The sequence below is a fragment of the Anabrus simplex genome, chromosome 2, assembly GCF_040414725.1.
Source record: "Anabrus simplex isolate iqAnaSimp1 chromosome 2, ASM4041472v1, whole genome shotgun sequence".
NCBI classification, from domain to species: domain Eukaryota; kingdom Metazoa; phylum Arthropoda; class Insecta; order Orthoptera; family Tettigoniidae; genus Anabrus; species Anabrus simplex.
The window spans coordinates 500,870,991-500,890,950 of record NC_090266.1 but is presented as its reverse complement, the minus strand read 5'-3'; the positions used below and the strand labels follow the sequence as shown (position 1 = coordinate 500,890,950).

Genomic DNA, 19,960 nt, shown 5'->3' with positions numbered 1-19,960 from the left:
TAGGGTTGAGGCTCTGTTCATGGGGGATTCTATTGTTAAACATGTGGGGAATGTGTGTGTAAGAAAGGGAACCAGGTTAGAATGTTATCCAGGAATTAGGTTGAGGCAGATGTTGAGGAAAGTAGAAGAGGACGAGGAGGGAAAGGAGAAGGTGGTAGAGTTCCACGTTGGTGTAAACAACGTAAGGCAAGCAGGTATAAGTACCAACATAGTTGTGGATGTGTGGATCTGGTAAATGCAGCGCGGGTTAAGTTTAAGGAAGCAGAGAAGCTTCACGTCGCACCGACACAGATATGTCTTGTGGCGACGATGGGGTAGGGAAGGCCTAGGAATTGGAAGGAAGCGGCCGTGGCCTTAATTAAGGTACAGCCCCGGCATTTGATTGGTGTGAAAATGGGAAACCACGGAAAACCATCTTCAGGGCTGCCGACAGTGGGGCAGAGATTGTTATCAGTGAAATGCTGTGTAGGAGGGATACAGACTGGAAAGTGTTTGGGGATTGAAACGAGTCTATGGAGTGGGTATGTGGGAAACTGGGAGTGAGATTTCTAGATCCTAATGAGTGGGTAGGAGATAGGGATCTGTGCTCAGATGGCCTTCACTTAAACCGCAGTGGTACATATAAGTTAGGAAATTTGTTTATAAGGGTTATAGGGAGGTACATTCAGGGAAACAGGGTGGTCTATTGAGCGGTGATAAGTAGAGTTCGTGGTTTATAGCATTTAAAAATCAGAGATTTAGCGTTTTGATTTTCAAATTTAGCATTTTGTAGCATCTATAATTCTCAAATTTAGCGTTTTGTAGCAAATTTGTTAAAAATAGGTGTAATTTGCAAAATTGCACATACAAGAGTTGGGAGTAAAATCATACTTCACCGAGCTCGATAGCTGCAGTCGCTTAAGTGTGGCCAGTATCCAGTAATCGGGAGATAGTGGGTTCGAGCCCCACTGTCGGCAGCCCTGAAGATGGTTTTCCATGGTTTCCCATGTTCACACCAGGCTGTACCTTAAGGCTACAGCTGCTTCCTTCCAATTCCTAGGTCTTTCCTGTCCCATCGTCGCCATAAGACCTATCTGTGTTGGTGCGACGTAAAGCAAATAGCAAAAAAAATCATACTTCCTTCACACATTGCTCGTCATGCAGTTTTGACTACACTAGGGAAAATAAGACATACATCAACATCAAGACTGCATGAAGTAATAACACACACATGAATATGCATATTTACAAATTTACAAACACAATTTCAAAGTGAAAAATACTATTCTGAGCATATTCATTTATCACAGTACAACACACCTAAAAGGAAGAGGAATTTCAATGGTGATTGAAGTACAATATGCCAATTGTTTGAATGGTATCCTCCTTCACTCGAGACCGCCTATCAGTGACGGTCATATTCTACTTACTAAAAAAAACTCTCTACGTCGACACTGTTCGTAGGGGCCCAAATGCACTGCAGTACTGCAGAGGCAAAGGTAGGAAACTTCAACCTAATTTTCATCAACATTTGAAGAGTGTCAGTGTTTTCTTCCATTTTAATGTTCTGCAGCATCTGTTGGTGATTTGCCTCGCAGCCCTCAACAAACTGATCAATAGTGACACTTCAAAAGCACAAGTGATTTGGGTTCCAGAGCACTGTTTTGTCCTCCAACTGCAGGAATAAATAAATTGCACATCTCGTTGAAAAATACGTTAGTATCACTGACGCCCATGTGCTTCGAGAGCTTAGTTATGCATTTAAGCATACACTGTTTAAAATGCACCTTAAATTTCCTCTTTCTTCATATTGTTTGCCAAATAAACTGTTGTTCTGCAGTTGGTGTGACCATGCTGAATATAACAGCAAAGACACGTCTGCCTCGGTTGTCCGAAGTCTCATCTGCGATTATTGCAGTGGACTTGGCGTCCAATGCAGCATTCACCTCTGCCCTTGCTGAATCTCCGCAACATGGAACATGATCTCTACTAAGGGTACTACCTTGAGACAAATCTCCTGATCCAGAGACGTACCTATGGGGCAGTAACATTTCGTTAAACATGCTAATAATAATAATAATAATAATAATAATAATAATAATAATAAAGTTTAGAGCTAAGGACAAATACTTAAACATTTGGTGTAGTGCTGGCCTAGCAAGTTTTGAAGCTTTCCCCTATAAACTTCCAATTGTGTAAATTTACATCAAAACAAGCTATTATTTTACATCCTAGATGATCTATTAAAATGTAGCATTTTAAAATAACATCCATCCACATTTGATTGTGGTTTTTTTTGGTTGAAAATTTGAATAACCTAAGCTTAAATTCCAGGTGGAGTCGTCGTATTAATTAGGAAACATGCATCCACGTGGTTTTTTGGTTGAAAGTTTAAGAGACTTAACCTAAAATTCAATAAGGCCGTATAGCAATTGTAATACTTCGGAACAACCATCCACATGGTTCCTTTTGGGGGATGAGGGGGGGGGGGGGATATAGGCTAGTTTATGAATATTTCACAGTAAGGTAGGCTATACCATTCAAAATGGTGTAAATGTATTTTAAACAAAAATAAAAGTAACGTCCAAAAATATATCTGAAATCGGCACTTACTTTTCAAGGTAGTCTCGGAATGCAGGATGGGCCAGCTTGTGGATAAGGATATTAGTCTGCAGGCACATCTTCACAGTATCCTCAACGAACGTTTGTTTCTCGATTTTTGCTCTTTTTCTCTTTCTATCCATTTCTGCTGTTGTGGCTTGACACTTGACGCCACGCTGTTCACATGCTAGTTGGAAAAAAATCGCTCCTTTTCTTTCTGCTTTTGCAGCGTTTATACAAAACAACTTTCTTCTTCCATTCAAGTCTTTGATTGCCAAGTCGGCACATCAGTATATTTGTATCGCTTACATAAAAATGTTCCGATTTGTAACTCTTGGCACGCTGTTTGATCTTCACTTCGCTTCTGCTCATGGCTACCAGGCAATAAATCGCTACCGTACTTTAAAACAGAACTACTACTCAACACCTATGTCAAGAATAACCGACTATGATCAAGGGTCAATACCAAGTGAATGAACGCATGTGCTTGAAAGTGTATTTAGCTGTTCGGCTGCAATTTTTTATTATTATTATTATTATTATTATTATTATTATTATTATTATTATTATTATTATTATTTAACTGTTTGTTTGGTTGTTCTTTGTACTGCTCTTTGGTCATTGAAAGATATTCCACACGTTGAAAGATTTAAAACGCCGTAATAATTCTTTCCCCTGAAATTAACAACAAATATTTTATTTTTAAGAAACATCCATCGTTGTTAAAATATATGTTTGTTTTGCATAAAACCGAGAATTTTGCATCTATTTCGCATAAATGGTATAATCTTGCACTTTGAACCAATTTCACATTTTATCGCTAATTCAAAATCGTTAAAAACCACTCGTAGGGGTCATATAAGATGAAGGCATCTACACTGACAAAGTTTCAACATATTTCGCATTTACCGCAAATGCTAAAAACCACAAACTCTAGTGATAAGGGTACAGGGATCTGGAAGTGAAGTAGGGATGACATAAAAATGTTAGTGCTGAACTGTAGAAGTATTGTAAAGATAGGAATAGAATTAAGTAATTTAATAGATATATACTTACCAGATATTGTAATAGGAGTTGAATCATGGCAGAGAAATGATATAATGGAGAAATATTTTCACGGAACTGGAATGTGTATTGTAGAGGTAGGATAGGAATGGTAGGAGGGGGAGTATTCCTTCTGGTGAAAGAAGAATTTGTAAGATACAAAAAGTTAAAGATGACAAACATGAAATTCCAGTTGTAAGGTTCATCGCTAAAGATAATAGGCAACTTGATGTCTTTGGAATGTACAGACCAGGAAAGGGTAGCACTGTTGCTGATCCGGAATTATTTGATAAGATAATCAGCTATGTGGGAAACTATATGGAAAGGAACGTGATTGTAGCAGGTGATCTCAATTTACCAAATGTCAACTGTGAAGGTAATGCGAACGACTGGCAGCACGACCAATAAATGGCAAATAAGTTAATATGGGAATGGCAGCTGATTCAGAAACTGATGGAACCAACTAGAGGGAAGAATATTGTGGATGTGGTGCTGGTAAAACCAGATGAGCTCTATAGAGAAACCAAAGTAATAGGTGGTATTAGTGATCACGAAGCTGTTTTTGTTGTAGTAAAAAATAATTGCGATAGAAAGGAAGGTTAAAAAATTAAGACTATTATTCAGTACCATGTGGCTGATGAAACAGGCATGAGGGAGTTTAAAAGAAGTAATTATGATCGGTGGAAAACGGTAAATAAAAATGAAAACCGGCTCTGGGATGGGTTTAAAGCAATTGTTGAGGAATGTGAAAGTAGGTTTCTACCTTTAAACGTGGTAAGGAATGGTAAAGGTCCACTATATTATAACAGAAGTAAAGAGACTGAGAATGCGGTGCAGGTTGGAAAGAAATAGTTAGAAATGGTTGTGGAAATAAGGAGAAATTGAAGGAACTTACAAGGAAATTGAATCTAGCAAACAAGTTGGCTAAGGATAACATGATGGGAAGCATAATTGGCGGTCATACAAATTTTAGTGAAAATGAAAGGGTATGTATAGGTACTTCAACGCAGAAACGGGTTACAAGAAGAATATTCCAGGAATCATTAATGAACAGAATAATAAATAAGTTACAAGATTGTGAGCAACTGCAGCGTGACCTCGAAAATGTTGTGAGATGGACAGCAGGCAATGGTATGATGATAAACGGGGTTAAAAGTCAGGTTGTGAGTTTCACAAATAGGAAAAGTCCTCGCAGTTTTAATTACTGCATCAATGAGGAGAACGTTCCTTTTGGGGATCACTGTAAGTACCTAGGTGTTAATATAAGGAAAGATCTTCATTGAGGTGATCACGTTAATATGATTGTAAATAAAGGGTACAGATCTCTGCACATGGTTATGAGGGTATTTAAGGGTTGTAGTAAGGATGTAAAGGAGAGGGCATATAAGTCTGTGGTAAGATCCTAACTAGAGTATGGTTCCAGTGTATGGGACCCTCACCAGGATTACTTGATTCAAGAACTGGAAAAAATCCAAAGAAAAGCAGCTCGATTTGTTCTGGATGATTTCCGACAAAAGAGTAGTGTTACAAAAGTGTTGCAAAATTGGGCAGGGAAGGCTTGGGAGAAAGGAGACGAGCTGCTTGACTAAGTGATATGTAAATGCTTACAATATAGTGATTATTTTAATCCACCTATTCAATACAAATTGGTTTTGTGTTGCTAGTTCATAATACTACAACACGAATTTACAGGGACATGTTACGCTTTATTTACAAGCATCTTCAGCCTACATAATTGTCTCAAGGTTAAGACCTGTCATATTTGGATTGGTTTTACAAATTTTTTTGGTTGAGTATAAATCCATGTTTAGTAATAATATGTAAAAAACATAGGAATTATGTACACATTAAAAGTATGACAATATGAATTACAATGTTGAATTGAAGTAACCCTTAATTCTAAAATACATTGACGTCCAAAATATTGCAACTACAATTTAAAAATATTTTAGTTAAAATTGTTTTCACAATTACAATGTTGAATTGGAGTAACCCTTAATTCTAAAATACATTGACGTCCAAAACATAGCAACTACAATTTGAAAATTTGGCTAAAATTGTTTTCACAGTGCTGTGGTTGGTTGAATCAACTGTAATATGGCTTTAAATTTGAGTCATAAATATAAACTGAAGGTTAAAATATAGGAGCCATTTTTTTCTAAAATCCATTGATTCCTGGAACACAGTAACTTCCGATATTGAGAATTTGGTTAATAATTGTGATCTCCAATGCAGTTATTTAAAAACAACTATGATTTGACTCCATGTGTAATTTGAGTCGAAATGATATTCTAAAAATTAAAATCTTGGAACCGTTGGAGACCAGCTTCTAGAATTTTCGAGGCTTACTGCAGTTTGGTGATTTGATCAGTGAAAATATTAGAAAAATTAGTTCTTGTTTATTGCAACTTGAATATCCATTGGTAGCAGATTGTATTAATGTAGTTGTGGTTAAAGGGGGGGGGCTTCTATCCAAATCTTGAGTAGCTGTTTGTTTCTTTCGAGGTAATAGAATGGGTGAAGCATCCCTTTGACTGCTGCTACAAAGTCTTGTGGTCTTTCTTACATTACTGTGACTAATGTCTGTTGTGGTAGTCACAGTAACGTAAGAAAGACCACAAGACTTTATTTTGAAAGAACATAATCAGATTCTGTCGGATCACACTCAAATACCCTCTATGTTATTGTATGCGAGGCTTTCTGTGCTCAGTTGGAGACGAAAGATTACTTCATTAAGATAAGTTCCAGATCAAGTTCATAAATATCAAACAGAAATAAACATAAATGTTTATACATTTCTAAATATTTGAGTGTGGTTTGATAAAATCTGATAACGTTCGTTCAAGAATGAAACATGTCATTCTATTTTAATTAAGTTGTTTCTTTTTCAGGTATAATACTGTTGCCGTATGTTTTTCTTTTTCAGGTAGTTGATAAATTTATTACTCAAAATTAGTTCCAGCAGACTGAAAAACATGACAGTTACACTCACAAAAGAAAGTATTAAATTGTCTTTGCAATATGTAAAGGTTACTTCTTTCCCACTACAAAAACTCAGAAAATTATCATATTATCAATACACCAGGGTGTGAAAGCAGCGTTCTAAAATGACACTCTGTTGTTTCCAAGTATAACTCTGAAAGCAATGGAACCACACTATATGTAATGCAATTGAAATGATTTTACCAATTGTTTGTCAGAATGATTATGATATCTATGCTAGTTTTTTCATGTTATGTAGATGTTTTATTAAAAAGGAACATGTGTCCATGTGAGCCTACTTGAATGAGCATTTTTGGCATTTAAATGCTAATGATATCACTCATGCAGAGTATATGTTGTAACTTTTGTAGTAGTAATGTAGAAAAGGTAACATACTGCAACATATACTGGTTTCATCAACCATTGGTATAGTGATATAACAACTCCATAGGTGTTGGAAATTCTTACTCTTGTATATTTTATTTGTGCCCAATGCTCTTCCATTCTGCTATATGAGTTGTTCAAAATTTATTCTGCAAAAACAGTTATATTATTTGTTCTCTGTCCATTTTGGTTTCTACATGCCCCTTACTAATTGGAAAGAAAGCATTCTTGTGTTCAGATATCATGCCAGCATGTCTACATACAGTGTACCTAGCTTGACCATAAATACTATTTCAAGGTTCCCACCATATTTCACCATTTTTTCAAATACCGCCCTGTGGCATGTACCAGGGGCGGTGCGTGGTATTGTTGCAGGGTTGCACAACTCCCAATAATTTTGCACTTTTCTTCTAATGTTTTAGTTTAATAAACGTAACATGTATTCGAAAACATGTTAAAATCAACCATCTTCAACTAATGCTTCGTAACGGACCAACAAACGCTGCTGGCTTCGAATCAAGCGCAGGGGGTTTACTTTCCTACGGCAACTCTCTAGCGGACAGCGCGGCTCAATGTACCTCAGCAGGGATGAGCCTAAGCCTGCATAGCATGACGTAGCATGCTCGCTAGTATCGGTCTCAGGGAGTTGCACGAGACTAGCAAGTCCCCTGGTGAGAAACAGTTCCAAATGTCCCCGTTAGATTGCACTACTGTGGGGAGATTACTTCATTCCTACTTTCTCTCCTCTTCCGAAGGTAATTCGTTTCCATTTTTTAACTTTACAAATTTCATTTACGTTGCGCCGACACAGATAGGTCTTACGGCGACGATGGGATACGAAAGGGCTAGGAGTTGGAAGGAAGTGACCGTAGCTTTAATTAAAACACAGCCACAGAATTTGCCTAGTATGAAAATGGAAAACCGCGGGAAACCATCTACAGGGCTTCCGGCAGTGCTGTTCGAACCCACTATCTCCAGGATGTAAGCGCACAGCTACATGATCCTAACCGCACGGCCAACTTGGTGGGTGATTTCTTTTCTACGCCATACTAGACCACCCACAATATTACCAACATCTTGCTTACATGAAAAAACAGTACGGCAAATTTTCAGTTCAAGTGTGACAAAAGTTGAGGCGCTGGGCTTCTGACCCTAACGTGGCAGGTTCGATCCTGGCTCAGTTCGGTGGTATTTGAAGGTGCTCAAATACGTCAGCCGCGTGTCAGTAGATTTACTGGCATGTAAAAGAACTCCGGCGCCTCGGCGTCTCCGTAAACCGTAAAAAGTCGTTAGTGAGACGTAAAGCCAAAAACACTATTATTAAAAGTAACTGTAGTTACAGTGTATAATTAGCCTCTTATTTTCTAGGTTGTAATTGCCAGATATATTACAGTTTTAGCTAGAAATGTAGTTCATTACTTAAGTTTCTTTTTACAGGATGGGGCAGAGTGGGCTCCCTGATTTGATGGATTAACTGTATAAAAACCGTACAAAATTATTACAAAAGCTTTTTATTTCTGAAATCTACATACAATGCCATTTTTTTTCATTTGGTTCTAAAAATGATATATTCCAGGTGACGACCTTGACGAGCGACGCACATATTCAGCCGTTCAATAAAGTTTTCAAAAACTCTGCGCAGCATATCTGGCGTTATTCCAGCGATGACATCAGCAATTGCTTCCTTAAGGGCTTCCACAGTCCTTGGTCGAACTTTATAAACCTCAGATTTGAGGTAACCCCAAAGAAAATAATCGCATGGGCTTAAATCGGGGGATCGACGGGGCAATGAAACATCCCCTCGTAATGAGATCACGCGGCCGGGAAACTGTTCTTGCAGAAGTTGGCGAGAGCGACGGGCGGTATGAGCCGTGGCACCGTCCTGTTGAAACCAAAAGGCTTCCATTTCCATTTCCTCACCATACTCTTCCATTTTGGGGAAGAAAAATTTCTCCAACATCTCACAATAGCGCACAGCGTTCACAGTAACGGTTGCATCTTCCGATTCAAAAAAGTAGGGGCCAATAATGCCTATGGAGGACACAGCACACCACACAGTCACTTTTGGTGAATGAAGAGGTCTTTGGTGAAGATTGCGTGGGTTTTCAGCTGCCCAGTAACGAAAATTTTGCTACCAAACCGCCTACGAAATGCCCTCTGCGTCTCCACCACACTATCGTTATTTTCAAAACACGTTTCAACTACAAAACCACGATGCTCGCCAGTCCACGGCATGGTGACTACTAAAATGGCGTCTTTCCCCCCACCAAATGGTACTACTCCCACTCCGCTTACTCACGTGCACACTCTTCAGTGATTTATTGAAACTAGGGAGTCCACTCTGCCCCACCCTGTATTTCTGTAAGCTATAAAAATGTGACACTGAAAATGTTGGTGCAACACTCAGCTTCAGATACCACCAGCCGCCACTGGCATTTACAAGAATCTCTTCTGTAAACAGTCTAATTAACCTTCAGAATGATTCTGTTGTATCCAATGTCTCATAATCATGGAATAGGGCAGTTATGAAAATCATGTTGCAGTGTATTTATTTAGGGTCTGGTTATTATAAGACTGCATATAGAATTAGAAAGTAAATATATGAGGTGCATCAAAGTATGTTACGCATGTCGCCCAGAACTGAAGAGCATTGCGCAACAAGCGCGGCGTATTGTCCAAGTGGAGTAGATGTCTACAGCTGCCTGCAGAAACAATAGTGTTATAATACATTGTAGTATGCAAGTGAATCGGCACATTAACTGGAAGCTTACTCTAAACTTGAAGTACGCAGAACTGTACATTTCTTGTGGGAAAATCATTGCAATTGCTCTGAGATTCACCGTGAAATTTTGGCAGTGTATGTACCAAATGCAGTGTCATGTCCAGCTGTTGTGAAATGGTGCCAATAATTTGAACAAGGTCACATAGAACTGGGTGTTGCTGACTGGACAGGAAGGTCATCAGTGTCGACCACAGAAGACTGTGTCCTGCAAATCTATGCAATGGTCCACAGCAATAGCAGAGTGCATATCGCAGACATTATGCTGGAGACGGGCCTCTCAATTGGCAGTGCGCATGCCATCGTCTGACGCCAGTTGGATTATCAGAAATTGTACTCGCAATGGGTTCTTTGATAATTGATGTCCAACATAGAAAGCAGCAAGATTTATAGCTCCCCTGGACTTCCTTCAATGTTACTCTGTGTATGGCAATGTGTTTCTAAGATGCATCATTACAGGTAATGAGACGTGGGTGCATCATTTCATACCAGAAACATAGAGGGCACCTGTGAAAAGGAAATGCGCATCCTCGCCAAATTCAAAGTTGCGCCATCATCAGAGATGGTCGTGGCCATGGTTTTATTCTACTGTGAGGGAATTTACACAGAAATTATGCAGTGGGATGCAACTATTAATGCCAACTTTTACTGCCAAACAGTGAGGTCGTTTTGCAAGGCTGTAAAGAACGAGAGGCAGGTAAAGTTAAGAGAAAGCCTTGTTCTCATTCACAACAACGCAACACCACACAAGGCATGCACAGCACAACCTTGGATTCAACAACTGGGGTGCGAGTATGACAGCATCCATCATAGTCTGGATCTTGCACCATGCAATTTCCAGGTGTTCGGCAAGCTGAAAGAACATCTGGGTTGAGCAAAATTTGCCAACAATGAACAAGTTCAAACAGCAGTTCTCTGATGGTTCCAGGACCAAGGACCAGATTTCCATCATCAGGGAATTGAATGATTGGTAGAACTTCCCAACAGATGTTTACAAAGACTGGGTGACCATGATGAAAAATAGTGTGGTGTGTGAGTGTGTGTCCCTTTGCATTGTACTGTGCAACACATTTAACGTTCACATGACCTCCCATAATCATGTGTAACTTACTTTTTGTTGGCATGTCGTATAACCTATATACTATATGTACCACAGTGAGGTGTCAACATCCAAAGATAAAGATCACAGCTTTAGAGTTGAAAATCATGTTCATTCAGCCACTGGATTAATGATAGAGCGCTTACAAGATCTGCTTGTGATCCTCAGTATGAGCACAACAAACATTCGGAAAAGATGTGTTCTGTGGTCTGTTGGAAAGTTCCACAATCATAGTCGGCTGAGCTTTTGAAGCCACACTCATGAAGTGAGTGTGCACATTGACCATGTGTTATGCGAAAGTGCTTTAGTGCTAACTAAGCCCTCCAAGATAGATGAAAGCATTTTGGAGCAGATTTGGAGTGAACATTCTGAACGACTCTGTAGATACCGTATAATCTCGAATACCACCCGCCCCTGAATAAGACCCGCACACTTATTTTGAATGAACAAATTAAAAAAAAAAAAAAAAAAAAAAAGTGAAGTCAAAATTATTTACAATCTTAACACACATCAAATGATTAGAAAATACAAATAAAAGTAAACAAACATTTCCAGAACGATATCCAATGAGTTCATTCATCATCATCAGTACCAACTTCGGAACTTTCATCACCATCACCTTCTCACAAAATGTCGTCATCGCTGCCATCCATAGCATTAGAAATGCTACATTTCCTGAAGTTCTTCCATATGAGGTCTCCAGGGATACGATTCCATGCTGTCAAAATCGACTAACACAGCAGCTGAACTTGCGGGCGCTGGTTCCGTCGGCGAGAATACACAACATTACTGTACACCGTTGTTTTTCATTACCACCTGTTCTAAAGGTAACACGTTTCGCACCCTTAACATTCACAGTCTTGTCCACTGGCATTTCATAGTAGACTGACGTCTGATCTGTATTGCCAATTTGGGAAAGCAAATATCCATTTTCCTTCTGCAACCAAATTATGTGACGCTGAAACAACAATAACTTCTCATTATAGACACCAGGAACACGCTGTGAAATTGAGGTGCACCTTCGTATGCACAACCCATTTCTTTTATAAGAATTACAAACCCATCCTTGGCTTGCCTTAAACCCTTCAGTTGAAAGTTCCTTTGCGATCTCTAATGCCTTTAGCTGACACATTTTGGTTGACACACCATATCCCAATTCCCGCCTTTCCGTCACATGTTTATAAAGTTTTTTTTCAGTTTCTGGAAACTGTACACTCAGTCCACGAAAAGCTCTACGATCACCGCTACATGTTGATAGCACGTTTTTCTTCTTTCTCCAATCGCGAATACACGATTCGTCAATATCGTATTTTCTACCGGCAGCACGATTTCCCATAATTTCGGCTTCCCGAACTAATTTCAGTTTCTCACTCGCAGTAAAAGATCACAAACGCTTTATGGAATTCACGTTGATACTCCAAGAACGTGCGTGAGACTGACGCCAAGCGCGGAAGCAGCGTTACTGAGTGTGGAGAGAGCATTGTTGCCAAGCCGCGCCGGCGGTGATGCCCAGTTTACACGCATTCGGATTGATAAATTTCCCAAAATTTTAAATAAAACCCGCACCCAATTTTGGAAGCGATATTTTCGAAAAAAACTGTGCGGGTGGTACTCGAGATTATACAGTACATGTGTCCAATGCCTTTTTTTTTTTTTTTTCCCCAATATCTCACTTAGACTAAATCCTATTTCTGAAAGTTCCTTGCTTGTGAAGATTGATGGGCAAGATTTTAGTCTTCAGCTGCAAAGATCCTTGAAGTCTGTGTATTGGTAGGGGAGTGTTGGGCAAGGTAATATTGTATTCTCAAAGTAGTGCATTTGAGCGCCTCAGATCTGGTAGGAATTGTTGCCAGTATGTTGGAGTAAACCAGATTGTTCCAGAATTTCCCATCATTTAGTTGTTCAGTTGGACATCTACCTCTTTGTATGTGCATTATTTAACCATGTTGAGGAGCAGCATACGGTTGTTGAATATGCTGTGACCGAGCTTGGCATTGGCAGAATGTTCATCTATCAAACACTGAAATGTTTTGGAGTGATCAGGAGTATGCCTGGCCACCCTTGTTCAGGGCGTCCGAATTCTGCTAGGACACCACAGCTCATAAGTGCTGTGAAATAAAGCATTGATAGAAATCCTTTGTGAACTGGTACGGGAGAAGAACAAAGTCTAGGTTGCTAAGAAGTGAGTGACCTCGGTCTGGAAGCACTTTTTTGCAACACGAGGTATTTCCTAACAACAGAATTGAGGAAGCAGAGACTGGTGAAATACCAAGCTCTACGTAAATGGTATGCGCAAAATGGTCATCCGAAAATTTCCTTTACTGATGGGAAAATTTTCACTGTTGAAGAGCACTGTAACTGTCAAAATTACTGTGTCTATGCTTGTGATGTAATAATTGTACCAAAACCCAGTTTGATGGTGTGTTGTAAAACCCTTAAATCAAACTTCATTCTTGGAGCAGAATTGGAGCTTTCAGCAGGACTCTGCTCCATCGTACAAGACCAAGACTACAGTGACTATGGTAATACAGTGTCACCGAGCTCGATAGCTGCAGTCGCTTAAGTGCGGCCAGTATCCAGTATTCAGGAGATAGTAGGTTCGAACCCCACTGTCGGCAGTCCTGAAGATGGTATTCCATGGTTTCCCATTTGCACACCAGGCAAATGCTCAGGCTGTACCTTAATTAAGGCCATGGCCGCTTCCTTCCCAGTCCTAGCCCTTTCCTCTCCCATCATCACCATATGACATATCTGTGTGGGTGCGACGTAAAGCCTATAGGAAAAAAAAATACAGTGTAGCCAAGTCTGTGCAGCTGCTGTACGTCTCTAAACCGCTCCAACATCTGATTGTGTCATTACAAGGTTAGGGGCGAAGAAAGTATTAATTAATTTTAAAGAAACACACCGAATCTCTTAATTATAATTTCTATTACATATTTATTACTTGACCAAACAGAAGAATTATGACACCAGCAGACACATGTAACAACACCCAAATTTTCTATTAGGTTCACAGCATGTTGTCTAGGCTACATAATATATATACTGTACATAATTTATGTGAGAAAATGTTTTATTTACAATGGATAACAGCACAATTTCACAAGTTATTCAATACCAGACAACGCTGAATTGAAAGAAGTCTCTTGGATATCTGGCTTTCTTAATTATGAGGTGATGACATGATGGCTCATAGCGATTGAAGTAGGTCAGCTTTTTCTTTTATTGCACACACGTTTTCAATGTTAATTTCTTCAGTGTATACTGTAAAATTCAGTGCAACAGATGACTTCAACATACGGTGAACAGATGGATTCTGTTTAACTGAATTTTGCTCTTATATGGGTTTAGTTATTGTGCATTATTCTCTGTCTGCCCAAACCTTCTGTTACACTCCATCCCTTTACAATAGTGGTGAAATGTTTGTAGTTGACACTGAGGCATGTGATGAAACTGAAATTTAAGATTAAAGTGATTTATGAAGTGTTGGGATTGACAGTAAGAGAGGAGTAGCTCAAATTGCTGGAGGTGGCAAATTCTCCCAGAAGTATTAAAAGTGATTGCCCCATATTATCAACTACTTGCATCTGCATACCATTTTGAGTTACACAGTCAAAGTTAAGCAGGCACATTTGACAAAATTTCCCAATATTCCCATTGATTTACTACATTAACACATTGCTGACGGGACCCAAATTTACTCGTGGTTTGGCTGGCCGAACATTGCTGACTGGTCCCGAGTTAACTCGTGTTCACGAGACTTGTACTGTACATTCGGTGACATCTGCTGGAACTCCTGAAACTAGCCAGCAGTCAGGTTGATAGAATGTCGGTGTTTAAGATTCTGTTTATTCCATGCTTGCTACCTACTTTTCGTTGTTCTTGTGTGTTATGATTAATTTTCTTAGTTTTCGAACCACATGCTTACGTCATTCAGTGAGCCGTATGGCGGGCAAGATGGCGCTTCAGATTGACCGCATGTATAGATCCGGAAGGAATATTTAATGAACTCTATGTGGATAATTATTTGGAATGTCCAAGTAACATTGAAGAATGAAAGTTTCATATTCAAAACTCTTCTGAGGAAAGTGTGAATAGTGATGCTGAACATATACACCCTTCAAAACAACATGAAATCTGTACAGGTTACTGTGTGCCCCTTCACCGACATCATTGTTACACAACTTACCACACCAGAAAACATTATTAGGACTCCCTCAGAAGATTTCCAGTAAATTTTATCACAATCAGTACAAGGTTAGTGAAACCAGGCTCATTTATTCTTTGTGTGCGATTTCACATTAAGTTGCTCAGGAAATGGCTGGGCACAAGGAATGTGCAGCGTACAGAAAAACCGGTTAGCAATGTGTTACAACATGTAGTTGCTATCAAAGAGTAGAGAAGGGTCCACCTATTCAGTACCATTAGCTTGTATAGTGCCCTATATAACTGGGACTAGTTTCGACCCCACATACATTGGGTCATCTTCAGCCACGATCCAATTGGAAAATGTATGCTCACATACAACCTATAATAAAGCAAACAATCTGTTATGTCTCGATTTACAATCCATATTTAAAACATTGATGAAGTCCGGTAACACATCCAAAATTGAAACCAAATGACACATGAAAACTGCTGCAGTTGGTGCCAAAATATGTCAGCGCCCTGTACTTGGTCAAAAGAAATCTGGTCATCTTAGTGCAGTGCTATTCAAACTTTTTGGTTGGCGTACCCCGAAAATCCAATTGTTTTACCTTCGTACCCCTGACGTACGAGTATATTGCGGTTATACCAGAAATAAAAAATGATTGTTGCTGGCTGCCAAATAATATTAGCCATCATCATCATCATCCACAGATTATCCCGCTTGCTTGGGGTCTCTGCTCGCACTAAAGCATGAAAGAGTTGTGGCCAGGGAACTAAGGTCGCATACCCTTCCTGACACCACAGGATTTTCAACAGATAATCCCACCCCAGCAACACCAAGAATCAAACCACGGTCGCTGGGTTGACAGGCAAGCAGCTAAACCGCTACACCACCCTGTTCCCCAATAATAACAATAATGTACTGTAAATATACGGTGTCAGCACTGGGCAAAGGAAACCTCGTAACTCCTTCAGAGTAAAGTTTACAGAAGAAGCCCAAAACTGAGTGGTCAGCATTTGCGGGAGAACTGTTCTTGGCATTTTCATTGCTTAACAATAGCCCAGTTATTCGACCGTTGGAGTCTCCTGTTCCCTTCTCAAGGCAAGCATTCACAAGACAGATGGAGAAACGTGTTTCTCTTGTGACTGGAATTGCGAGGTTTTCATTGCCCAGCAATGGTATGTATAAGAGTAGAATTGTTAATGCAAGAAGTACTATTATATTATATAGGCCTACAGCCAGGCTGAGTGGCTCAGACTGTTGAGGCACCGGCCCTCTGACCCCAACTTAGCAGATTCGGTCCTGACTCAGTCCGGTAGTATTTGAAGGTGCTCAAATATGTCAGCCTCATGTCAGTAGATTTACTACCACGTTAAAAAACTCCTGCAGGACTAAATTCCAGCACCTCGGCGTCTCCGAAAACCGTAAAAGTAATTAGCGGGGGCAAAGCCAGTAACATTATTGATATATATACACTGCTTCTGAAAATGAAAGAAGTTGAGTGGAATTTGAAACAAAAATTTAAAAAGAGCCACGCAGCATATGTAAGCATTTTTACATACCTAGTCAATGGGAGGTAGAAACTGAAACTGACATAGTTTAGAATGAATAGGACACTGTGTAATCATCATGATCACTTCCCCACTCCAGTTTCCCAGGTGTGCTGTACAAGCGCTCGCCATCTCCTTCTGCCTTCATACATCTTCTGTTGCCGGGCTGAGTGGCTCAGACGGTTGAGGCGCTGGCCTTCTGACCCCAACTTGGCAGGTTCGATCCTGGCTCAGTCCGGTGGTATTTGAAGGTGCTCAAATACGTCAGCCTCGTGTCGGTAGATTTACTGGCATGTAAAAGATCTCCTGCAGGACTAAATTCCGGCACCTCGGCGTCTCCGAAAACCGTAGTTAGTGGGACGTAAAGCAAATAACATTATTATCATCTTCTGTTGCAGTACATCCTCCCATTTGTGTCCTCTCTCCTCCACATCTGATCTTGCAGCCTGTATTCAGCATTTTCTTGGTCTTCCCTGTGGTCTTCTTCCTATGAGATTAAGTTCAAAATATTTTCTGGCTGGTCATTCCCTGTTTATTCTCATTAAGTGCCCATACCACTGAAGTCTGCATTTCTTTACGACACTGGTCATAGGAACTTTCCTATTCACTTCATTTCTGATCTTGTCCTTTCTGGTAGTTTGTTCCATTGTTCTAATGAATCTCATTTCAGTTCCTTGGATTCTGCTGAAGTCTTTGTTTAGTAGAGTACATGTCTCTAAACCGTACTTGAGGATTGGTACGAAGTAAGTGTGGTACATGATTGTCTTTGCTTTTTATGGTATTTTGCAGTCCCAGAAAAGATTTCTGACTTGACTGTAGAAGTTTGATTCTTTCTGTGGCCTGCTGAGTATTTTGTGCCTAACAGTGTTGTCTTTCGAGATTGTGAAATGGGAAGCTGATTCAATTTTTACTCTTTCCAGAAATATGTTTACTGGGCGAGTTTGCCATATGGTTAGGGGCGCGCAGCTGTGAGCTTGAATCCGGGAGATAGTGGGTTCGAATCCCACTGGTGGTAGCCCTGAAGATGGTTTTCCATGGTTTCCCATTTTCACACCAGACAGATGCTGGGGCTGTACTTAAATTAAGGCCACAGGTGCTTCCTTCCAACTCCTAGGCCTTTCCTATCCCATCATCGCCATAAGACCTATCGGTATCGGTGCGATGTAAGGCCACTAGCAAAAAAAAAAAGAATAACTGTATGTTTGAGCTTGTTCCTTCCCTGTTGATGGTCATTTTCACTGTCATTGTTTTGCTCATCTTCAATCCAAAATTTTTGAATGTATTGTTCCATTCATTCAGTTTCTTCTGAACTTCAGCCTCTGTCTGTCCCCATAAAAGCACATTATCAGCAAATACCATTTGGTTCACTGTCCATTTTCTTGATGGATTTTATGACCTTGTTCATTAGTATTACGAACAGAAATGGTGATAGGGCACTTCCTTGTTGGACACCTCTCTTTGTTTCAAACCATTTTGATCGTCTGTGTAGTGATAGGCAAAAACACAAAATCAAAACAAGATTTTATTCAAAAACACTAAATCAAAACAAGGTTTTGTTGAAAATCAGCATGCTCAACGCATTTCTAAAAACAGAAGCTACGATAAATTTGCATACCCCTTGAGATGACACCTCATACCCGTAGTGGTACGTGTACCACATTTTGAATACCACTGCCTTAGTGTATCTAACACAATTTAAAGTACAGATTAGTGTTCTGCCTCAAATTTGCTGCTAAAGACAAGTTTTACTTTTATTTATTCTCAAATCAATTTTTTAGCCTAAATACAATGTACACTGTTATGAATGTGTTCAATAAATCATGACAGTCAGGTACCGGAATTGCAGAAATTTTGTTCATCACTTTAGTTACAAAATAATACGAGGATTGGGGCAAAAGTCATGGCAACTATTTTGTTTCTTGTAGATATGTGAGCGGATCACAAACGTATATGTGTCGTGTGGAAGTTCTGCAGGCATAGTGCGTATGCAGAACAATAGATGGCTCTGTGATAGCTGTGATAGCGCAGCGAGGGCTGTGAAATCAGTCAGTTGGTCAGTGTCGTGCGAGATAGAAGTAACCTGTGTTGAGCAGCGCGCTTACATCAAAATAGCCGTTCTCCGAGGAAGAAATGTGATGGAATGTCACAGTGAATTAGTGGAAGCCCTTGGGAATAATGCCCTACCATACCGTACAGTAGCACGGTGGGTAGGAAAGTTTCAGCAAGGACGTGTGTCAACCAGTGATGAGCAACGTTCGGGACAACCTGTCGGTGTGCGGACCGACGTGGCACATGCCATCATCGAGCAGCTCCTGGATGAAGACAGATGATGGACACTACTGGAGTTAGAGAGGGCAAGTGGCATCGAGAAACGCACCGTCCACAGGATATTGCGTAATGAGCTGCAACTGCGCAAAATCGCATCGCGGTGGGTACCGCATGCACTGACGGAAGTTCAAAGGTGGGTGCGCTATGCAATATGCTCCAACCACCTTGCATGCTGGCAACAGGGCGGCGATCAATTCTTGTCACGAATAATCGCCATTGATGAATTTTTGGCCAGGGCATACGAACCAGAACTGGAACGTCAGTCCGCGGAGTGGCAACATGCTGGATCACCAAGGAGGCAGAAGGTCCATCAGAATCCTTCCCCAGTCAGATTGATGATCACCGTCTTGTATGACGTCAGGGGTGTCATTGTTTGCCACTTTGTTCCACATGGCAGAACAGTGGCCGCACAGTACTACAGGGACTTCCTGGTGCGACGTGTACGACGTGGCGTTCGGGGGAAACGTACGGATCTTGTGGACACTGCAATAATCTTGCACGACAATGCAAAACCACATAAAGCAGTGTGTGTATGGTAGCTACTGCGACGTTGGGGATGGGAAGAACAGGAGCACCCATCGTACTCCCCCGACATTTTGCCCTGTGACTTTGATCTCATTCAAAAGATTAAGGAACCACTACGTGGTAGGCGGTTTGCAACACGAGAGGACATTGCTAATGTTGTGCGCCAACAGGTGACCTGATTCACACATGGTGCGGCAAATGCTGAGGCAGATGGTATTCAGCGCCTCCCACATCGTTGGCAGCGTGTGGTGTCAGTAGCAGGGGACTTCTTTCAGGGTCTTTAGGCCCAGGTTTGTCGTGTCAACTTTACGTGTACTGTGTAGTCATTCTTTTGCACCGCAAAGGCCGTATTGCCCTGTATACTACCGTTATAAATTAGTAAATTAGTGTGTTAGGATATTTCAGTGCTATTCATTGTCCACACATGTAGTTAACACCTTGTCCTTTCGTCTGTATATGTCTCATTTTTCAACCGGACTTGTATTTTCACGGAAAAAAATAGTTCCCATGACTTTTGCCCCAACCCTTGTATTTATGAC

General features: G+C 40.4%; 1 protein-coding gene across 3 annotated transcripts in view; it reads left to right on the top strand.

Annotated features, from left to right (window-relative positions):
* LOC136864197 (protein O-linked-mannose beta-1,2-N-acetylglucosaminyltransferase 1) overlaps positions 1-19,960 on the top strand; it is a 652,704-nt gene that overhangs the window by 297,034 nt on the left and 335,710 nt on the right. The gene's annotated exons all lie outside the window — the stretch shown is intronic.